Consider the following 17,795-nt stretch of genomic DNA (forward strand, 5'->3'; position numbering starts at 1 on the left):
GAAATTAGATCATTTTGATGCCCAAACATCAGAGAATCTGATGTTTGTAGTTTAGTTAATGTCAGTTGTCTATTTAAGATAGTCATTAATCTCCTGAACGATTCTGTCAACCTGTATAATTGTAGTGGATTCCTCCCCTACAAGCGCCGTGTGTCGCTGAGTAGCCGAACCTTCTCGAATTCCTCAGCCTACGCCTCCAGCGCCACCTACGCAGCGGGGGTCAACTATCAACCCACGCCTACCCCCGCCTTATAAGGCCTGACACCGCTGTGACCACTCTCTTTCTACCCAGTGCCACCAGCAAGCAACACCTCTTCTTCCGCGCCAGCCTGGCGGCGCCCGCTTCCGCCAGCGACCTCGGCGTCCCTCAAGCTGAGTGCTCCTCTGGGCACCCTCACCAACCAGCTCTCGCCTACTCAACCCTTGTTACCATGCTGCCTTCTCAGCAACAAGCTGCATTGTACATCCAATACAATATATATACAGTGAGCACATTGTGAGTTTCCTTTCTCCATCCCATCCTGAGTGTGAACTAATATCTCATAACCCCACAAATGGTGACCCCCGGAGATTTGCACTCACACAGGATGGAGGAGAAACTGATCACTCTCCTAGTCTTCAAGCAACATGGAAGACTGGCTTATCCACGCAGACCCCAACACACCCGTCCTGCCTCAGACGCCGCCCCCGGCCTAGCAGTACCCCCTGCCGCTACTCCTGCCGCGGCCCCTGCTCCTGACGCGGACCCACACACCCCTCTTTTCTCCCTCAGGTACCCCCTGCTACTGTCCTGCACCCTGCTGCTGTCGTGGACCCTGCTGCTGTCATGCACCCTGCTGCTGTCATGAACCCTCTTCCTGCTGATGCAGTCCCTGCTCCTGACCCAGGCCCACACACCCCAGCAGGCACATCTGAGGACTCTGTACCTGCCTCGAGGGAAACACAACATTCATCACCTCCACAACCCTCCTTTTCCCTCTTTTCTCCCACAGATCTTGTGTATCCAGACAGAGTTGCCCCCCCTAGCGGCCGGCTCATCTACGCCCTCGTGTCTCACATGTGGCATACACCGCCCGTTCTGCCTCACATGTGGCACGTATCCCTGCCAACCTCCAGCCTCCCGCCGCGCCTGTAGGGGAAGGGGAGTATTGTAGTGGATTCCTCCCCTACAAGTGCCGTGTGTCGCTGAGTAGCCGAACCTTTTCGAATTCCCCAGCCTACGCCTCCAGCGCCGCCTACAGAGTGGAGGTCAACTATCAACCCACGCCTACCCCCGCCTTATGAGGCCTGACACCGCTGTGACCACTCTCTTTCTACCCAGTGCCACCAGCAAGCAACACCTCCTCCTCCGCGCCAGCCTGGCGGCTCCCGCTTCCGCCGGCGACCTCGGCGTCCCTCAAGCCGTGTGCTCCTCTGGGCACCCTCACCAACCAGCTCTCTCCTATTCAACGCTTGTTACCATGCTGCCTTCCCAGCAACAAGCTGCATTGTACATCCAATACAATATGTATACAGTGAGCACATTGTGAGTTTCCTTTCTCCATCCCATCCTGAGTGTACATCAATATCTCATAAACCCACATAATTTCCAAAATCTAATATATCCCCGTGAATAGTTCCTTGTTTGTAGTTTCGCTGAGTTTGTGAAAATAGTGTTGTTAATGTGTGTATTTGACGTCCATTTCAATTTTTCCTGGCAAGCTCAATCTCGGATTAGATTATATAAATAGACGTAGGAAATTCACCTGACCCATGGCATTGATTTTCATAGTTAAATGTACAACAACTGAGTTGAATGTAATTTCTGTCATTGCGTGATTAGCCTTCCTGGCATATGTAGTGCACTGGCATGAGTTGTCAGATAGCCGTATATAAACTCGTGTACTAGGAGCAGCGTCACATCTCTGATGCTGTTCCATCATATCTCAGGTTTGTGTATGTTCTCTCGCCCGCCTTATTAAGTCAGATTAACTCTGACAATTTTGTGAGTATCAGTGTTCATGTTGTAACAGTGAAATTATCATTTACCCAGTGAAAGAATTAATGTAAAGTAAATATCGTCTGTCGTTGCCTGATGAAAGATTGTTTGTGATTGAGTTATTTTTGTCACATCTCTGTCGCTGTTCCATCATATCTTAGGCACAGTGTGTGTGTTAGCTGAATACCCAACAGTCACTGGGGGACCGGTAGCTGCATACCAGCTGGCTGTCTTGCAGGATGTCATTAATTCGGCACGATTAAATTGTGCGAGTCTGCACCCTGGGAACTAGGCCCGAATTCCCTCACAGGGTTTCGGACTGCAACCGACCCTAACAGCGCTCTTCGTTTGTTGTGGTGACACCAGTGTTACACCCTGGGGCACTCCTTACAGTTATATTGGCCAAAGTATTATTGTTGTATATAATTGAGGATAATTAGCAGAAATATAGTTTTCCCATGTTGAGTAATGAACCCATAAATATTGATAGTACCAGTAATAACCTTGTAGTGGCTACTCTCCTCTACAACTGCTGAGTGATCACTTGCCGTCCGCTTATCAGCCAATCAGCAGCGAGTTTCACAGACCGGGCCTCACTCTCGGACTGCGCAGTGATTGACCCGTTACCGCCTTCACCTCAGCCAATCAGCAGTGCCACTCACTTCACACTTCTCTACCTGATCCTGCAGAATCGCATAAATACTCCCCAGCCTCACCGTGAAGGTTATTCTATTCAACTCTCTCAAACAAACAAGACCTCCTCTGAACAAGCTCCTCACCGCACAGCAAGCTCCTCACCACACAGCAACTCCCTAGCACTGCACTGTACATACTATATATATATATATATATATATATATATATATATATATATATATATATATATATATATATATATATATATATATATATATATATATATATATATATATATATATATATATATATATATATATATATATATATATATATATATATATATATGCAGAAAACGCCATTGTGAGTTTCCCTTCTTACCTCCATCCCCAGTGCGAGATCTCCTACATGTACGTATGTATGTGAGCCATGCAAAGAGAAAATAGACAAACACAGAGAAAATTGACAACTGGCCACATCCCAAACGCTACAACCTGTTATGTGGGTTGTGTACATCATTCATATGTACTATCAACTGAGGGAAAAGTGCCATGTTGTTCATTTAGAAATAACATGATGTTTTAAATAATATGTTAATTTGGGATATTGTGAAGTGTGTCTTTTTACTTTTTACTTTTATCCTCTTCACCACTGATCGGCTCGTTAGCCGCTTGGGCGATCGGTCACGTCTCTGTTACGCACTATTGGCAAGTACTGGGCATGCACCGGCTCCTGAATGTACCTGAACCCGCTCCAGTGTTGGTCAAGTCTTGTCTTGAAAGAGCTTACACTCGGTGCCGTCACAACACTTTCTGGTAGATTGTTCCAAGAGTTCACAACTCTCACTCCAAAAAAGTTTGCCCTCACAGTTTTCTGGATTTGCGGCTTCTTCAATTTTGAGCTGTGACCCCTTGTGGGGCAAGCGTCTGCCAGCTCCAAGTAAGGACACTCGACTGAGTAGTGCCCCTTGCGATGCTTATACACCTCAATTAGGTCACCCCTTGCCCGTCTGTAGTATAAGCTAGGCAAGTTCAGGCGCTTCAATCTCTCAGGGTAGCTGAGGTGCCGAAGGGCAGGCACCAGTCTGGTGGCCCTCCTTTGACCATTTTCAACCAACTGACAGTCCCTAGCATATCTTGGGGACCAGACGGGGTGACAGTACTCTAGATGGGGAAGCACTTCACTCTTGAAGATCGATACGGGGGAAAGGCCGTCTAGATATCTGAACGACCTTTTTATAAGATCCAATAATTTATTTGCCTGATTTGCCTTCTTCTCGCAATTGTCCGAGAACTTCAGCTCATTGTCAACATACACACCTAGGTCCTTCTCACATTCAGTCTCAAATAGTGCAGTTTCTTCATCCCGTATTATAATGATTGTTTAACGTTGTAACCAAGAATTGGAGATCTATTTTGCTACTTGTCAAAGAAATAATTTAACGGTTGTTCAATGATGTAATAAGTAATTGAAGATCTATTTTATGAATTGTAAAGTAAGACTTAAGGGGTCCAGTCTTAACTAAGTGTACTTATTTAACATCTTGTTCACTCCTTATGTTAATAAACATTGAATTAGTAAACTACGAGTATCACTGCTCTATTCCTTCTAACCGTGGGTTCTCAGAAAATAACTAAAGGCTATTGTAACTCAAGTGCCTAGAAGATCGCTAGCACGCTACCTAACAGTTCAATGAGATATATTGTAGTGGATTCCTCCCCTACAACCACCGTGTCGCTGACGAGCCGACCCCCCGCGAATTCCCCAGCGTATGCTTCGTGGTCTAAGGGCGGCTACTCGCGACGTCTGACAAAGCGCAGGTCAGCCATGAAGCCACGCCTATCTCCGCTATATAAGCTCTCAACCTCGCTGTGACCACCCTTCTTCTAGCTACAGCCGCAGCAAGCAACACCTCCTCTGAGCACCCTCACCAACCAGCTCTCTCTACTCCACGCTTGTAATCACGCTGCCACTTCCCAGCACCAAGCTGCATTGTACATTCAATACGATATGTATACAGAGCGTTTCCTTTCTCCAACCCATCCTGAGTGTGAACCAACATATCGAAACCCCACAAATGGTGACCCCCGGAGAATCGCACTCACACAGGATGGAGGAGAAACGGATCACTCTCCCAGTCTTCAATCACAACATTGAAGACTGGCTTACCCACATGGAGGCAGCTCTCATCGGCTCTACAGCTACAGACAAACAAAAGTACGTCGCCCTGGTCTGTTCCCTGCTCACAGAAGTCGCCACGCAAGTATCAGAGACCATCACCAACCCTTCAGCTGACAACAAATTCGCAGCCCTATGGGATGCTCTGAAGACGGGATACCAGAGTAATGAACACGGTCATACACGTCAGTTAACGCCAAAATCAGACGATTCATATTACGCTCAATTGCCCACAAAACATGTAACTCTGCTTTCGTTTGAGTCCTCCATCTGAGGAGTCCATTTTCTCATAACTTCAAGACGCCTCAGTCCTCCATTATCCCATTTTCTCAGACTTCCTGAAACCAACTTCTCTATAAAGTAAATCTGAAGGTGAGAGAGAACACCATTGTTTTGAGTCAACCTAGATATGTCTGATTACAGTTAAAGCATACAAGATCCTTTGTGAGTGATGTTGAAAGCTTTAACTGTCTTTATTGTTCGTAACACTTGTTAAGTAAGTGAGTGTCGAGTCTGCCAGTACGAATAGCCTCCAAGGATATTGTCCCTGGTTAGAGCCAGGCATTTCAGAGTACTACTGAAATTAGATAATTTTGATGCCCAAACATCAGAGAATCTGATGTTTGTAGTTTAGTTAGTGTCAGTTGTCTATTCGAGAAAGCCATTAATCTTATCTCCAAGATCTCAACCTATACCCATAGAGGGTCCTTGTCTAGAAATTCGCTGATGTTGGGAGAACTAATGTTATCAACATGTGTATTTCTACTTTTTCCTGGCAAGCTCAATCTCCGATTCGATTATATGAATAGACATAGGAAATTACCCTGATCAGGAACACTGAAGTTCATAACTAAGTATACAGCGATCCAAAATGGTAGAGAAGGTCTGGTGTTGGTGAAATCAACCTTTCTGGTATGAATGACTGGGCTAGAGTTGCCCCGTGGGCACACGTATATACCGATACCCGAGGGAGAATCACGCATTTGTCTCTTCTTCAACGTCTCTCCAGGTATGTTAACGTGTGTTCCACGCCACCATATTAATTCAGTTTAACTTAGTCAATTTTGTGAATATCAGTGTTCATGTTGTAACAGTGAAATTATCATTTACCCAGTGAAAGGATTAATATAAAGTAAGTGTCGTCTAGGCCATTGCCAGACGTATGTTGTATAGTTGAAGTTAAATATTCATGCATTCGTGACTCTTCCTCAACGTCTCTCCAGACGCTGTTTGTGTGTTAGCAACACCTCTGAGGTCCGGTAGCTGCCTATGGGCAAGATGGTTCTTGAAGGATGTCTTTAAGGTGGCGAGATTAGAATCCCAGGACGAGATTCCCTCGGGAGGCGCCATCGACGACTCTGCCAGTTGGTCACGAGTCCACCTACCTTGGCGCACCTAGCGAGCGAGCCTTTAGCTTGGCGGTCGCTGTAAACAAATGTACCCCGCTGACTCTGTCTGGTGATTGTAGTCCATCTATTTGCAAGGCGCAGTATCGGCCCATGTTTGGGGGATAACTAGCAGAAACATAGTTAAAAGTGCCATGTTGTTCCTTGTGAACTAACCGGAAGTATTGTATGTTGCTATAGGTGTAGTTTGTCCAGTATGTTATGTATTTATCGGTAGTGACCATGAAATAATGACCTGAGTGTATAATGGGTAACTAAGAATTGAAGAGGTAATTTGTTACTTGTAAAAGTAAGACCTGAGGGTACAATATTATCCTACCGTGTGTAATAATTATTGAATCTCATTTGTCAGTGGAATAATACAACAATTGTCTAATGAAGTAATAAGTACTTGGAGGTGTTTAATGACATAATAAGTACTTGAAGTGTTTCATGAATTAATAAGTAATTGTGGATCTATTTGATCAATGATACAGTAAGACCTGAGGGCCCAGTTGTCTGAGTGGATTTAAATAACATCTTATTCACTCACTGTGTTAATAAATATTGAATTAGTAATCTACGAGTATCACCTCTCTACTCCTTCTAAACATCGGTTCCCAGAAAATAATACTTACTTACGTGCCTATACATATCTACCACACTACCAAAGTTGTCCATGAGTTGTGTTATATTCTAACCCAAAAGTCTGGTGGTGGCAGCCTACTTGTAAGTATAATAAGTGTTGTACTACGAATAACATGGTTCCCAGACTAACCCATGTATGAGAATAAGTAAAAACAGAGTATACTTCAGAAAGGTAAGGACAGGGAAATTCAGGAAATATAATACACAGTCTATGAAAAGAAGTGAAAGACTTGGAAACTATAGCAGAGAAATATAAACAAGAATATATAAGAATAAGTATATATATAAAGAATTGAAGAAGGCTAACTATATAAAACAGGATACTCATTGAAAAGAATGCTACAAAGAACATACAAGTATATGAATAAATAAGAATACTAACAAAAAAGAATATCTGGATGGTAAATTATAAAGAGAAAGAAATGGCCCGTTACACCAGCGGCCTCACACCACTCTCCTACAAGACTTTTCCTGTCTCTCTCTAGGCAACAACACGCCTGCATGTCTCTGGGACGAGATGCGTAGACGGAACTCCCACCACACAGACAGGCTTTCTGACACTATCCTGTGCCAGCTTCACACTTAGAAGCTCCCTGCAGAAGTTCGTCTTGTCCTCTCGGTATTGGACTGTTCCACCACCTCTGACACCTACGCAGCCACGGCAGACAGGGTATTCCATGAATACACTGCTGTGCGCCATGCGTCCGCGCACAACTCCACGGCTACACTTTCACTTTCCTCCGGTCTCGTCAACCTGACCAGCACTCCCCAAACGACCGACACCTCACAAGACATGCGGGACTTGCTACTGTGCCTACACAGCAGGTTAGACACCCTAGAGCAGCTCTACTCCTCCAAGCCTGCAGCTGCACCTGTCCCTACTCCAAGCACAACATCCTACCGACCCCAACACACCCGTCCTGTCTCAGACGCCACCAATATCAAGCAGCAAATCACACGCCTTACTTCTGACCTTGACCACTTCACTCCTGCTGCCCGTCACGACCTACTACAAACACTACGTCAGGCGGTTTCTGCATTGAAGGCTACTGCCCCACGCCAGCCTTCCCACCGCCCTGAACACATTAATCCCGCACCTCCTCAGACAGTCTGCCCACAATTACCCCTTGCAGCACCACCTCGCTCACAACATTTCTGGACACCCTCTTTTCTTCCTCAGGTACCCACTGCGCCTGTCTTGCACCCTGCTGCTGTCATGGACCCTCCTCCTGACGGGGCCCCTGCTCCTGACGCGGACCCAGACACCCCACCAGGTGCCACTGAGGACTGTGTACCTGCTGCGAGAGAAGCACCACATTCTTCACCTGTACAATCTTCTCTTACCCACAAACCTCCTTCTCCCACAGATCTCGTGTCTCTAGACAGAGTTGTCTCCCGTAGCGGCCGGCTCATCCACACCCCCGCCAGTTACGTCTCACATGTGGGATACAACCCTGCCGACAACAAATCTCCTGCACCGCCCGGAGGGAAGGGGGAGTATTGTAGTGGATTCCTCCCCTACAACCGCCGTGTCGCTGACCAGCCGACCCCTCGCGAATTCCCTAGCGTATGCCTCGTGGTCTAAGGTCGGCTACTCGCGACGTCTGACAAAGCGCAGGTCAGCCATCAAGCCACGCCTACCTCTGTTATATAAGCTCTCAACCTCGCTGTGACCACCCTTCTTCTAGCTACAGCCGCAGCAAGCAACACCTCCTCTGAGCACCCTCACCAACCAGCTCTCTCTACTCCACGCTTGTAATCACGCTGCCACTCCCCAGCACCAAGCTGCATTGTACATCCAATACGATATGTATACAGAGAGCACATTGTGAGTTTCCTTTCTCCAACCCATCCTGAGTGTGAACCAACATCTTGAAACCCCACAATGTTATATTCTAATAAAAGTCTGGGTGGTGGCAGGCTACCGTTGTAAGTATAATAAGTGTTATAGTATGAATGACATGGTTTTCCAAGACTAACCCATGGTATAGAATATAACTAAAGCATAACAATAAATTGAGAGAAAGAAAAGATATTAAATCCAGAAAGTACTCACCCCTGAAGATGTGAATTACACGAAAGCGCTTGGGAACTTCGTGTTTTCTTTTTCCTTGTGGTTATCAGCATATATATATATATATATATATATATATATATATATATATATATATATAGGCTGATGGCCGCACAACAAGCTAATTCCCTGTACTGCATATATTATTAATATGTTAAACAAATGTTAAAATGACTAATAATTTTAATATAAATGTACTGCGCACATCATTGTCATCCCTAAAAATCCCATCTAATTCATATTACGCTACATAACATTCAAATACACAATGCTTGTAGAACCCCAGAAAACGGGAAACATTGAGAAAGGACAACTCCCCTACTCAAGGTTCCTAGACCATGTGTGGTATTGTACCCAGGTATAATTATATCATATCAAGTGTATGTATTCATAGCATTAAGGATCACTCAGGGTAGGCATAAGATGAATGTTAAAGTCCAGTTGAGCCGGACTAGGGTACTGTAAGACTAAGTGTGGATCAGGGTTTGAAGGTCCTACTATTTACGTCTGTGAGCGTGTAGCGAACATAACTCCAACAGATATCATATGAAAATACATGAGAACAATGATCTGGAAAAAGGATAAATGTATCAGAACTATGTGAGGTGTTGACAGTGATCTAGAAACTATACTGGAAAGGAAATATCGTGTGTGCGTCGGTATGAATTTAATACACCTCGTAGCCTCACGTGACATATACCCACGACAGGTACAGTGATCAGAGAATCTTATGTCTGTGTTCAAATAGTGCACTGTGTGAGAGGAGGATCCCTCATTACAGTTTTTAAGTGAAGTTGATACACCCCCGCCATGATCATTCGGCTTTTGTTTCAAGGCGCGTCATGTACCCGCCTCAGATGCCCCGTTGATATTAAAATCCCAGGCATTTAACCAAGCACTAGCAAACCAAGACCTGACCTTAGTGTGTAATTTAGGATTAATATATGTGTTTATAAGAAATGAGTGACAATATACCGTAAAGTGTTCAGGTGAGAACCACAAGAGACAAAAGTGTAAATTGAGGATTGGAAACTGTAGGCCTATGTGACGCGGAGCGGCGGGACCCCGGTCTCAGTCCTTCCCGTTCTGCCGTCACCGCAGGTCAGTGTCCTAGCGGGCTATATCCCGCCCTACAATTAAGGTTGATAAATAGCAGTTACTACAGTTTAAAGCTTTGCCGGATATATAAGTGTGATAGGGATGTGTTAAGGGGTGGGATAACCGCCCGTCAGGCATTAATTCTCAGTCCTTCCCGTTCTGCCGTCACCGCAGGTGCCATGTGGTCGGAGTATCTTGCCACCCGGCCGCCATTGTCCCCTTGAGCGCCACAACAGGTGGGGATTACTCCCCACTATACCAGTCCACTGTGAACCGGTGGATTCCCAGCGCACCACTCCACATGAATAGTCACAACTAAGGAGACCGTGAGAAACTGCGGTCGTCACTTGGAGCGACCTATAATACCAGGCGTAGAAATAGTGCTGGTATGTCTCTAGGTGAAGCCCTCGTCTTTACCCACCGAGGGCGGTGTGCGAACGAGGTGCCTGTTGTGTATACCTAAAAGTCACAAGGAGTCCCATACTTGCAGGTATGGAGTGTAACAGTGTGTTGAGATGGTGCTACTATGTATGATAACCGACGGTGCTATATTCCATACAGGTGGAGCAGTCTGATGTGTTAAGGGATAGTGTAAGAAGGAATGACCGAGGTAAGGTGGTCACAGATTGTTATGCAATAAGTATGTGGATGACACGCCATCAATGTAAGAGTCTGGGGCCCATCTGGGTAACCACATTTTCGTTGTTCTTCTGAGGAAGGCCAATTCATGTATATGTTTTTTACCAGTATGTTGTATAAGGAATAAATCAATTAAGACATGCTATGGTTTCGCCCTTCTTTACCCTTATCGATCTGGTCAATGGAAAACCTAACCCAATGCCTAGTCCACTCTGCACACTACCTAACGAGCTACATGCTGTCCAGAGGGGGTCTGGTGGCAGCGACCCTTAGAAATTAAGATTAGAGTTAAGTTATCCCCTTAGACTTAGTGACCCCAGAATCTGGCAGTATATATATATATATATATATATATATATATATATATATATATATATATATATATATATATATATATATATATATATATATATATATATATATATATATATATATATATATATATATATATATATATGACAGAAGAAATAAAATACAGGGGTCTCTCGGTTAATGAACACAATTCGTTCCACAGAGTCGTTCGTTAACCGAAAATTTCATTAACCAAATCCATTATTTCAATGGGATATTGGGTAATTGGTTCCAGCTCACAGAAAAGTACATACAAAGTATAAACAAAATGCAGTAAAGTACACTTACTTTGAAGTGTGCTTGTAGAATGTTGCCGGTTGATGATGATAATGATGGGAATTAGAACTGGGGGGTGGAGGAAGAGACGGGAGAAGAGAAGGAAGTGGGGATGGAGGAGAAATCTCCTTTCCTTGAGCCCATGCTTGATGCAGTAATTTCACCAATAAAGTTTTTTAGTTCACTGGCTATAATTACAGATTATTTTATTTAAATCAACACTGCACTGTGCTGTATATTATCAATATGTTAACTAAATTTTAAAATGACCAATAAATTTAATGTAAAAACATAAAAATACTCTGTATTCAGGAGAGCAACAAACATGATGTTTCCTCCACTGTAAACAAAGTTAAACTGACGCTTTGGAGGGTGAGTCAAGCGGCTGATGGGTGCACAAAAAACTAGTTCCCTGTACTGCATATAGTATCAATATGTTAACAAAATTTTAAAATTAATAATAATTTTAATATGAAAAATGCAAAAATATTAAAGAGCACAGCCTTCTTGATATTTACTCCACTTGAAACGAATGTAAACATAGAACCGATTACTGTACAGTATTGGCGGACTAGCTGATCAGCTGATCAGCTGATGCTCACAACAAAACATGTTTGTCGTAAGGATTTTGTTAATCAAAGTTTTGTTCGTTAACCGAATTGAAGATCCTTATGGGAGCTAGTTTGTTAACCGAAATTTCGTTAATCGAACCGTTCGTTAACCGAGGGACCACTATAGAAAAGAATATTAACTTAGAAAATATAAACAAAGAAATATAAGATATATATTTATAGACAGAAAGACTTAGAAAATAAAATTATTAATATATACACAAGAAAAGATTAATTGAAAATATAGATATGAAGCAAGTATAGCCTATAAGTATTGAAGAATTGAAGAATAAATATGAAATAAAAAAAAGACCTCTTTACACCATCACAACAATTTCTGGTAGATTGTTCCAAGAGTTCACAACTCTCACTCCGAAAAAGTTTGCTCTGACAGTTTTCTGGACCTGCAGCTTCTTCAATCTTGAGCTGTGACCCCTTGTGGGGCAAGCGTCCGCCAGCTCCAAGTAAGGACACTCGACTGAGTAATGCCCCTTGAGATGCTTATACACCTCAATTAGGTCACCCCTTGCCCGTCTGTAGTATAAACTAGGCGAGTTCAGGCGCTCCAATCTGTCAGGGTAGTTGAGGTGCCGAAATGCAGGCACCAGTCTGGTGGCCCTTCTTTGAACATTTTCAACCAACTGAGAGTCCCTAGCATATTTCGGGGACCAGACGGGGTGACAGTACTCCAGATGGGAAAGCACTTCACTCTTGAAGATCGTTATGAGGGACGGACCATCTAGATATCTGAATGACCTTCTTATAAGACCCAATAATTTATTTGCCTGATTTAATTTCTTCTCTCAATGACCCGAGAACTTCAGCTCATTGTCAACATACATACTTAGGTCCTTCTCACATTCAGTCTCAAATAGTGCAGTTTCTTCTTCCACTTGTGCAATGGTCACATTGACTGCTGGTCAGCTTTAAACTGTTGATTCTTATTGTACTTCACGTCCGCAAGACATCCCTACGAAGAAACGCGTTTTACACCAAGGATCCCTCTCCGTAAGCCACGCCTTGTGAACACTGTTGCCAATGCGTATATTCCACTTTCTACTGGGAAGCTCAATCTTGAACTAGTTTATGTAAATCAACTTAAGTAATTCGCTAGACCAGTGTCAACTGAGGGTCATCTTTGAATGTGTAGCAGTTGATTTGTTTGTAATTTTTGTCATTGCATGAGTAGCCACTTCTGGCAACTCATGGGTATAAAAACCCTGTGCGAGGAGGGAGACGTTCTTCCTGTGACGCTTCTCCGCATTTGTTCTCAGAACCTGTGTGTGGGTTATTTGAATACCCCACCGGCTGCCCGGAGTCGGTGGATACCTAGCAGTTAGCAATAGTTGGACGATGTCGCCGATTCGGCCAGATTAAATTGATCCAGTCAACATCGTGGGGCTGGACCCCAGACTGTCACCACGTGTCCAACTACCACCGATCATAACAGCGATCGTCAGTTGTTGAGTGTCCTACCCTGAGACACTCCTGGAAGTTATATGGTCCACAGTGTTTGTTGTATTTGATTGGGGATAATTATCTGGAATATAATTATCCCATGTTGGGTAGTGAACCCATGTAAACTTGTTTGTATCAGTAACAACGTGTTGTGGGTTGAGTGCATCTCATATGTACTAACAACAGTGCTGTGAAGGTATCATATGTAAGTTTGTCATGTATTGTCATGATCGTGATGACGGCTAACCTGAAAACCTTAAGGATTCATATTACGCTCAAACGTCCACAAAACCTTCTGAGTCCCCCAGTGGAAACGTCCCCCGTTTTCTCTGTTTCCCCATCTTTGTTTGTAGGGAACTTTGAATATAATCCATGGATTTCGTAGCAGACGTTGTATGCTGGGACCTGTTGCCATCCAACCCTTTGTAATCAATTTAATTTTGCTTTTGATAGCTGAGTCAGAGCATTGTTAGTGAAGATAATAGTAGGGAATGAAACTGAGTTCATAGTCTCAGTTTCAACGTCAGAGTGTACAGTAAATTAATTCATCGGAATAGAAGTAGGTGGATTCCCTGGCCTATTTTGAGTGAGGGCGCTGCGGGCATTTCTACCATTAGTGAGTGCCCGTCCCTTCATCCATACAAGTCCCTAACGCAGCCTAGGCCGTGTCTGTAGCGTGGATGTTGTATCCACTATGTCTGGGGAGATGTCCGAGGTCCAGTAGGATCAGTTACCTTCGTGAGACCCGGCCGTCAGACACTTCAGACTACCTATAGCCCCCATAGCTGGCTCGTCTGGCCCTAACGCTTGGCCTGCGAGGTGACCCCGGATCACCAAGCCACACACCATTGGTGGATGAGTGTCTAACTCAGTAGGGCTATTTGTGTGGTGGGATTAATCCACTGGGATCTCCAGAGTTCGTCGGAAAGTACTCCATGGTGGCTGGACCCCATGGCTGTTGCTTGAGTATCACTCCTGACGACTGAAGGTGGTAGTGGCAGTTGTCCTGGTCTTTATGGTGCTAAGTGACTATAAGAGTTGTGTGTTATTGAGTATGTCCACCCAGTAGGGTTGGAAGTGTTATTGAGTATGTCCACCCAGTAGGGTTGGAAGTGTTATTGAGTATGTCCACCCAGTAGGGTTGGAAGTGTTATTGAGTATGTCCACCCAGTAGTGGTGTGAGTATGTTGAGCCTGAGGGCCTAGTACTAGATTTCGTCTGTTGGTAAAAATAAATTCTTTCTCCTAATTTCATATTATTGTTTTAATAAATTTTGTATTTGTATATTGTGTCTATTATTTACCTACAGTATTTACCGTTATTTCTTCCCTATTGCTTGATACTATCATTACATCTACCCACGAGCCTCCTATCGTCACGCTACCAATGGTAATAAGTATGAGAGTAAAAGGAATTGTTACTGGCACACAGAGGCCCTCAAGTGGTGGCAGTAGTGGCCCTCATAGTATGTAATGAAATGTACCTAGTAAGGTGGTAAGAAGTAAAGTATCCATTTGGAATGGCACTTAAGAGAAGCCAAAGGTTGATCCTTGGAGCTGTATGTAATGTTATGTAACACCAGTAAGGTTGTGAGGAGTAAGAGTACAGTACCTAAGTGAATTGCAGTTGAGTAAAGCCGAGGTGTTGCACCTTGGAATTGTATGTTAATGCCATCCTTTTTCCTACTTTGATTTCATATTTATAAGCCATTTCTTAGAGTATATTAAGGGTATTCATTTCTCCTCGGTATCCACCTTTATTTCTGTCCAAGTGACCTTGATACCAGAATTACAGTACCCATGTGCCTACCCTCGCCATGCTACCAAAAGAACAGAGGTTATGTAGTAACCATGAATTGAAATATGTAGACAGAGAGAAGGATGAGATAAGAGTATAAGGGAGAGTAGAAAATCCCTGTCTTTAAGGGTGGCCTTGGTGGTTCAGCAGTCAGTAGTAGAGTCGCCGCCCTTTCAATGGTGGCAGTGTGTGCCCCGCCCTTACACTTGGGACATATGATACGCCTCCTTACCGTTGGTGCGCCCCAGGTGCATTCTCTTAAACTTTGTGACACTGAATCTCAGCAGCCATTTCTTCGACCATTCTTGGAGCTCACCGAGATCCTTCTGCAGCTCTTCACAGTCTGCTTGGTTCTTGATTTCCCGAAATAACTTAGCGTCATCGGCAAAAACATTTGTATGAAGGAGTGTACAGCGTCAGGCATGCCATTTATGAAACAAACAAACAACATACTTTATATCAAAATAAATGGACCAGTATATTTATGCAATTTACATGTAATGTGCTTAGCTAGGCTAATTGGGACTCAACATTATAGAACCCTATGTTTGCAGAAGATGCCAAGTTATTCAGGGAAATTAAGAACCAAACTGACTGTGAAAGAGCTACAGAAAGATCTCTTTCAGCTTTAGGATTGGTCAGCGGGTTTTTTTTTTATGGGAATTAGCCCACCCAGGCACAGGTCGAATGACCCACAACGGGGCCTAGGGGCGAAAAAATAAGAACAGAAAGAAATTAAAATTAGAGAAAAAAAAATTTATACAGTCTAGCGTATTGCCAGATACCCAAAGAATGTTCTATATTACTGAGGGTATATACAAACACTTGTTGTCTTTAAAAGTAGGTTCTATTCTCGTACGGGAGATAATACAGTAGGAAGCCTGTGGGCACGCCACCAGGACTCAGTCTTAACTACCTCTACATCTATCTATGTATTACTACGCGCTGGCCTATACAGATGCCAGCATTCACAAGCTGAATACATAAAGTATAAATGTGATAATTTATATACATAATATGGTGCACAATAAATAGAATATTACATAGAATTAATACATGTTCTGTAATACTTTACTATACATAATTAATAATAGTAATATAACAATATACAGCTGAAGGCACTACTTTGTGTCCATATATATCATACACCTCCCTCCCCCCTATACGCTCATAGTTTCATCTTGAGCGGACCATTTGTTTCTGAGTCGCTCGGACCTGCGGAGTACTGGGGCAGAAACACAAGGTGGGGATGGATTTACTTTAGAGACATCAACATTAGGGGACTCAACTGGGGAGGGGTCAACACTAGGCAGCTCCACAGGTCGGAGGAAACGACGGTTCCTCCACCATACTCTACCACTAGGAAGACGCACTTGGTAGTCCCTGGACCGGCCAATACCCATAACAACCCCAACCTTGTCCCAGCGGTGAGATACCGGATCTTGAATCCTGATCTGCTGGCCGATACTCAACCTGGGAAGGGGGCGGGCATGACAGTCGTACCGAGCAGCGACATCTGCGGCTCGTTCTGCTGCACGGCGGTCACATTCTTCAGTCTTGGCCTGCCACTCTTGAGAAAAAGACTTCGGGTGGGCAGGAACACAAGACCTGAGATGATGTCCGTATAGAACCTGGGCTGGGGAGCGTCCGGTGAAGTTCGGGGTGTTGCGTAACTCCAACAAACCTCGATCGAAGTCCTCGCAGTCGATATTTCCTGAGGGTGACACCTTAAGGATCAGGTGTTTCACAGTCTTGACTGCGGCTTCAGCGTGTCCATTCGCCTGGGGGTAGTGGGGCGAGGTCACGACATGACGGACTCCCCAACGGTCCATGAAGTCCCGGAACTCGTGGCTGGTGAACTGGGGTCCTCCATCAGTCCTGAGGCGGAGGGGAACACCAACTTCTCTGAAGTAATGCCTGAAGCTCCGGATGGTAGCAGTAGCCGTTGTATCACTACCACAGGGGACGACAACAGGCCATCCAGACAGTCGGTCGGCAATGACGAGGAAGGACTTCCCTGCAACTGCAAAGAAATCGGCCGACACAGACTCGAAGGGTCTTGAAGGGTTATCGTCGCACATTAAAGGTTCCTGTTGCTGGCTAGGTTGCAGAATCTGGCACGGTTCACAGGCACGGACGGTACTTGCAATGTCCGCGTTGATTCCGGGCCAAAATACAGTCTGCTTCGCCCGTCGCTTGGTGGCCTCCACTCCTCGATGGCTGTCGTGAAGGCGGGCCAAGGTACGGCGGCGTAGGGCAGCAGGAATAACTACTCGTGGACCATACAAGACGAGGTCTCCGTCACAATAGAGGTCCTCGCGTATTTTCCAGTACGGGAGTAGCGATTCATGAAGGTCGTATCGGGTAGATGGAAATCCCTGAGACACACAGTCGACGAGCCGGATGTAGGAAGGGTCGGCCCGGGCTGCGGTGCGGAGATCTTCAAGGGTCTTGTCTGCATCCGGTGCTGTAGACTCTTCTGATGTGAAGACGGCCTTCAATGAAACCACTGACTTGAGGGATGCAGCAGCTGTAGAACACAACATCTCGTCCTCTGGGGTGGGGCGACTGACAGGGGCGCGGGACAGGGCATCCGGGATGCACAACAGCTTACCCGCACGCCACACAGCCGTGAAGAGATAAGGCGAGAGCTTCTCTTTCAGACG

This window comes from Homarus americanus, unplaced genomic scaffold (genome assembly GCF_018991925.1).
Source record: "Homarus americanus isolate GMGI-L3 unplaced genomic scaffold, GMGI_Hamer_2.0 scaffold16712, whole genome shotgun sequence".
Classification (NCBI taxonomy): Eukaryota; Metazoa; Arthropoda; class Malacostraca; order Decapoda; family Nephropidae; genus Homarus; species Homarus americanus.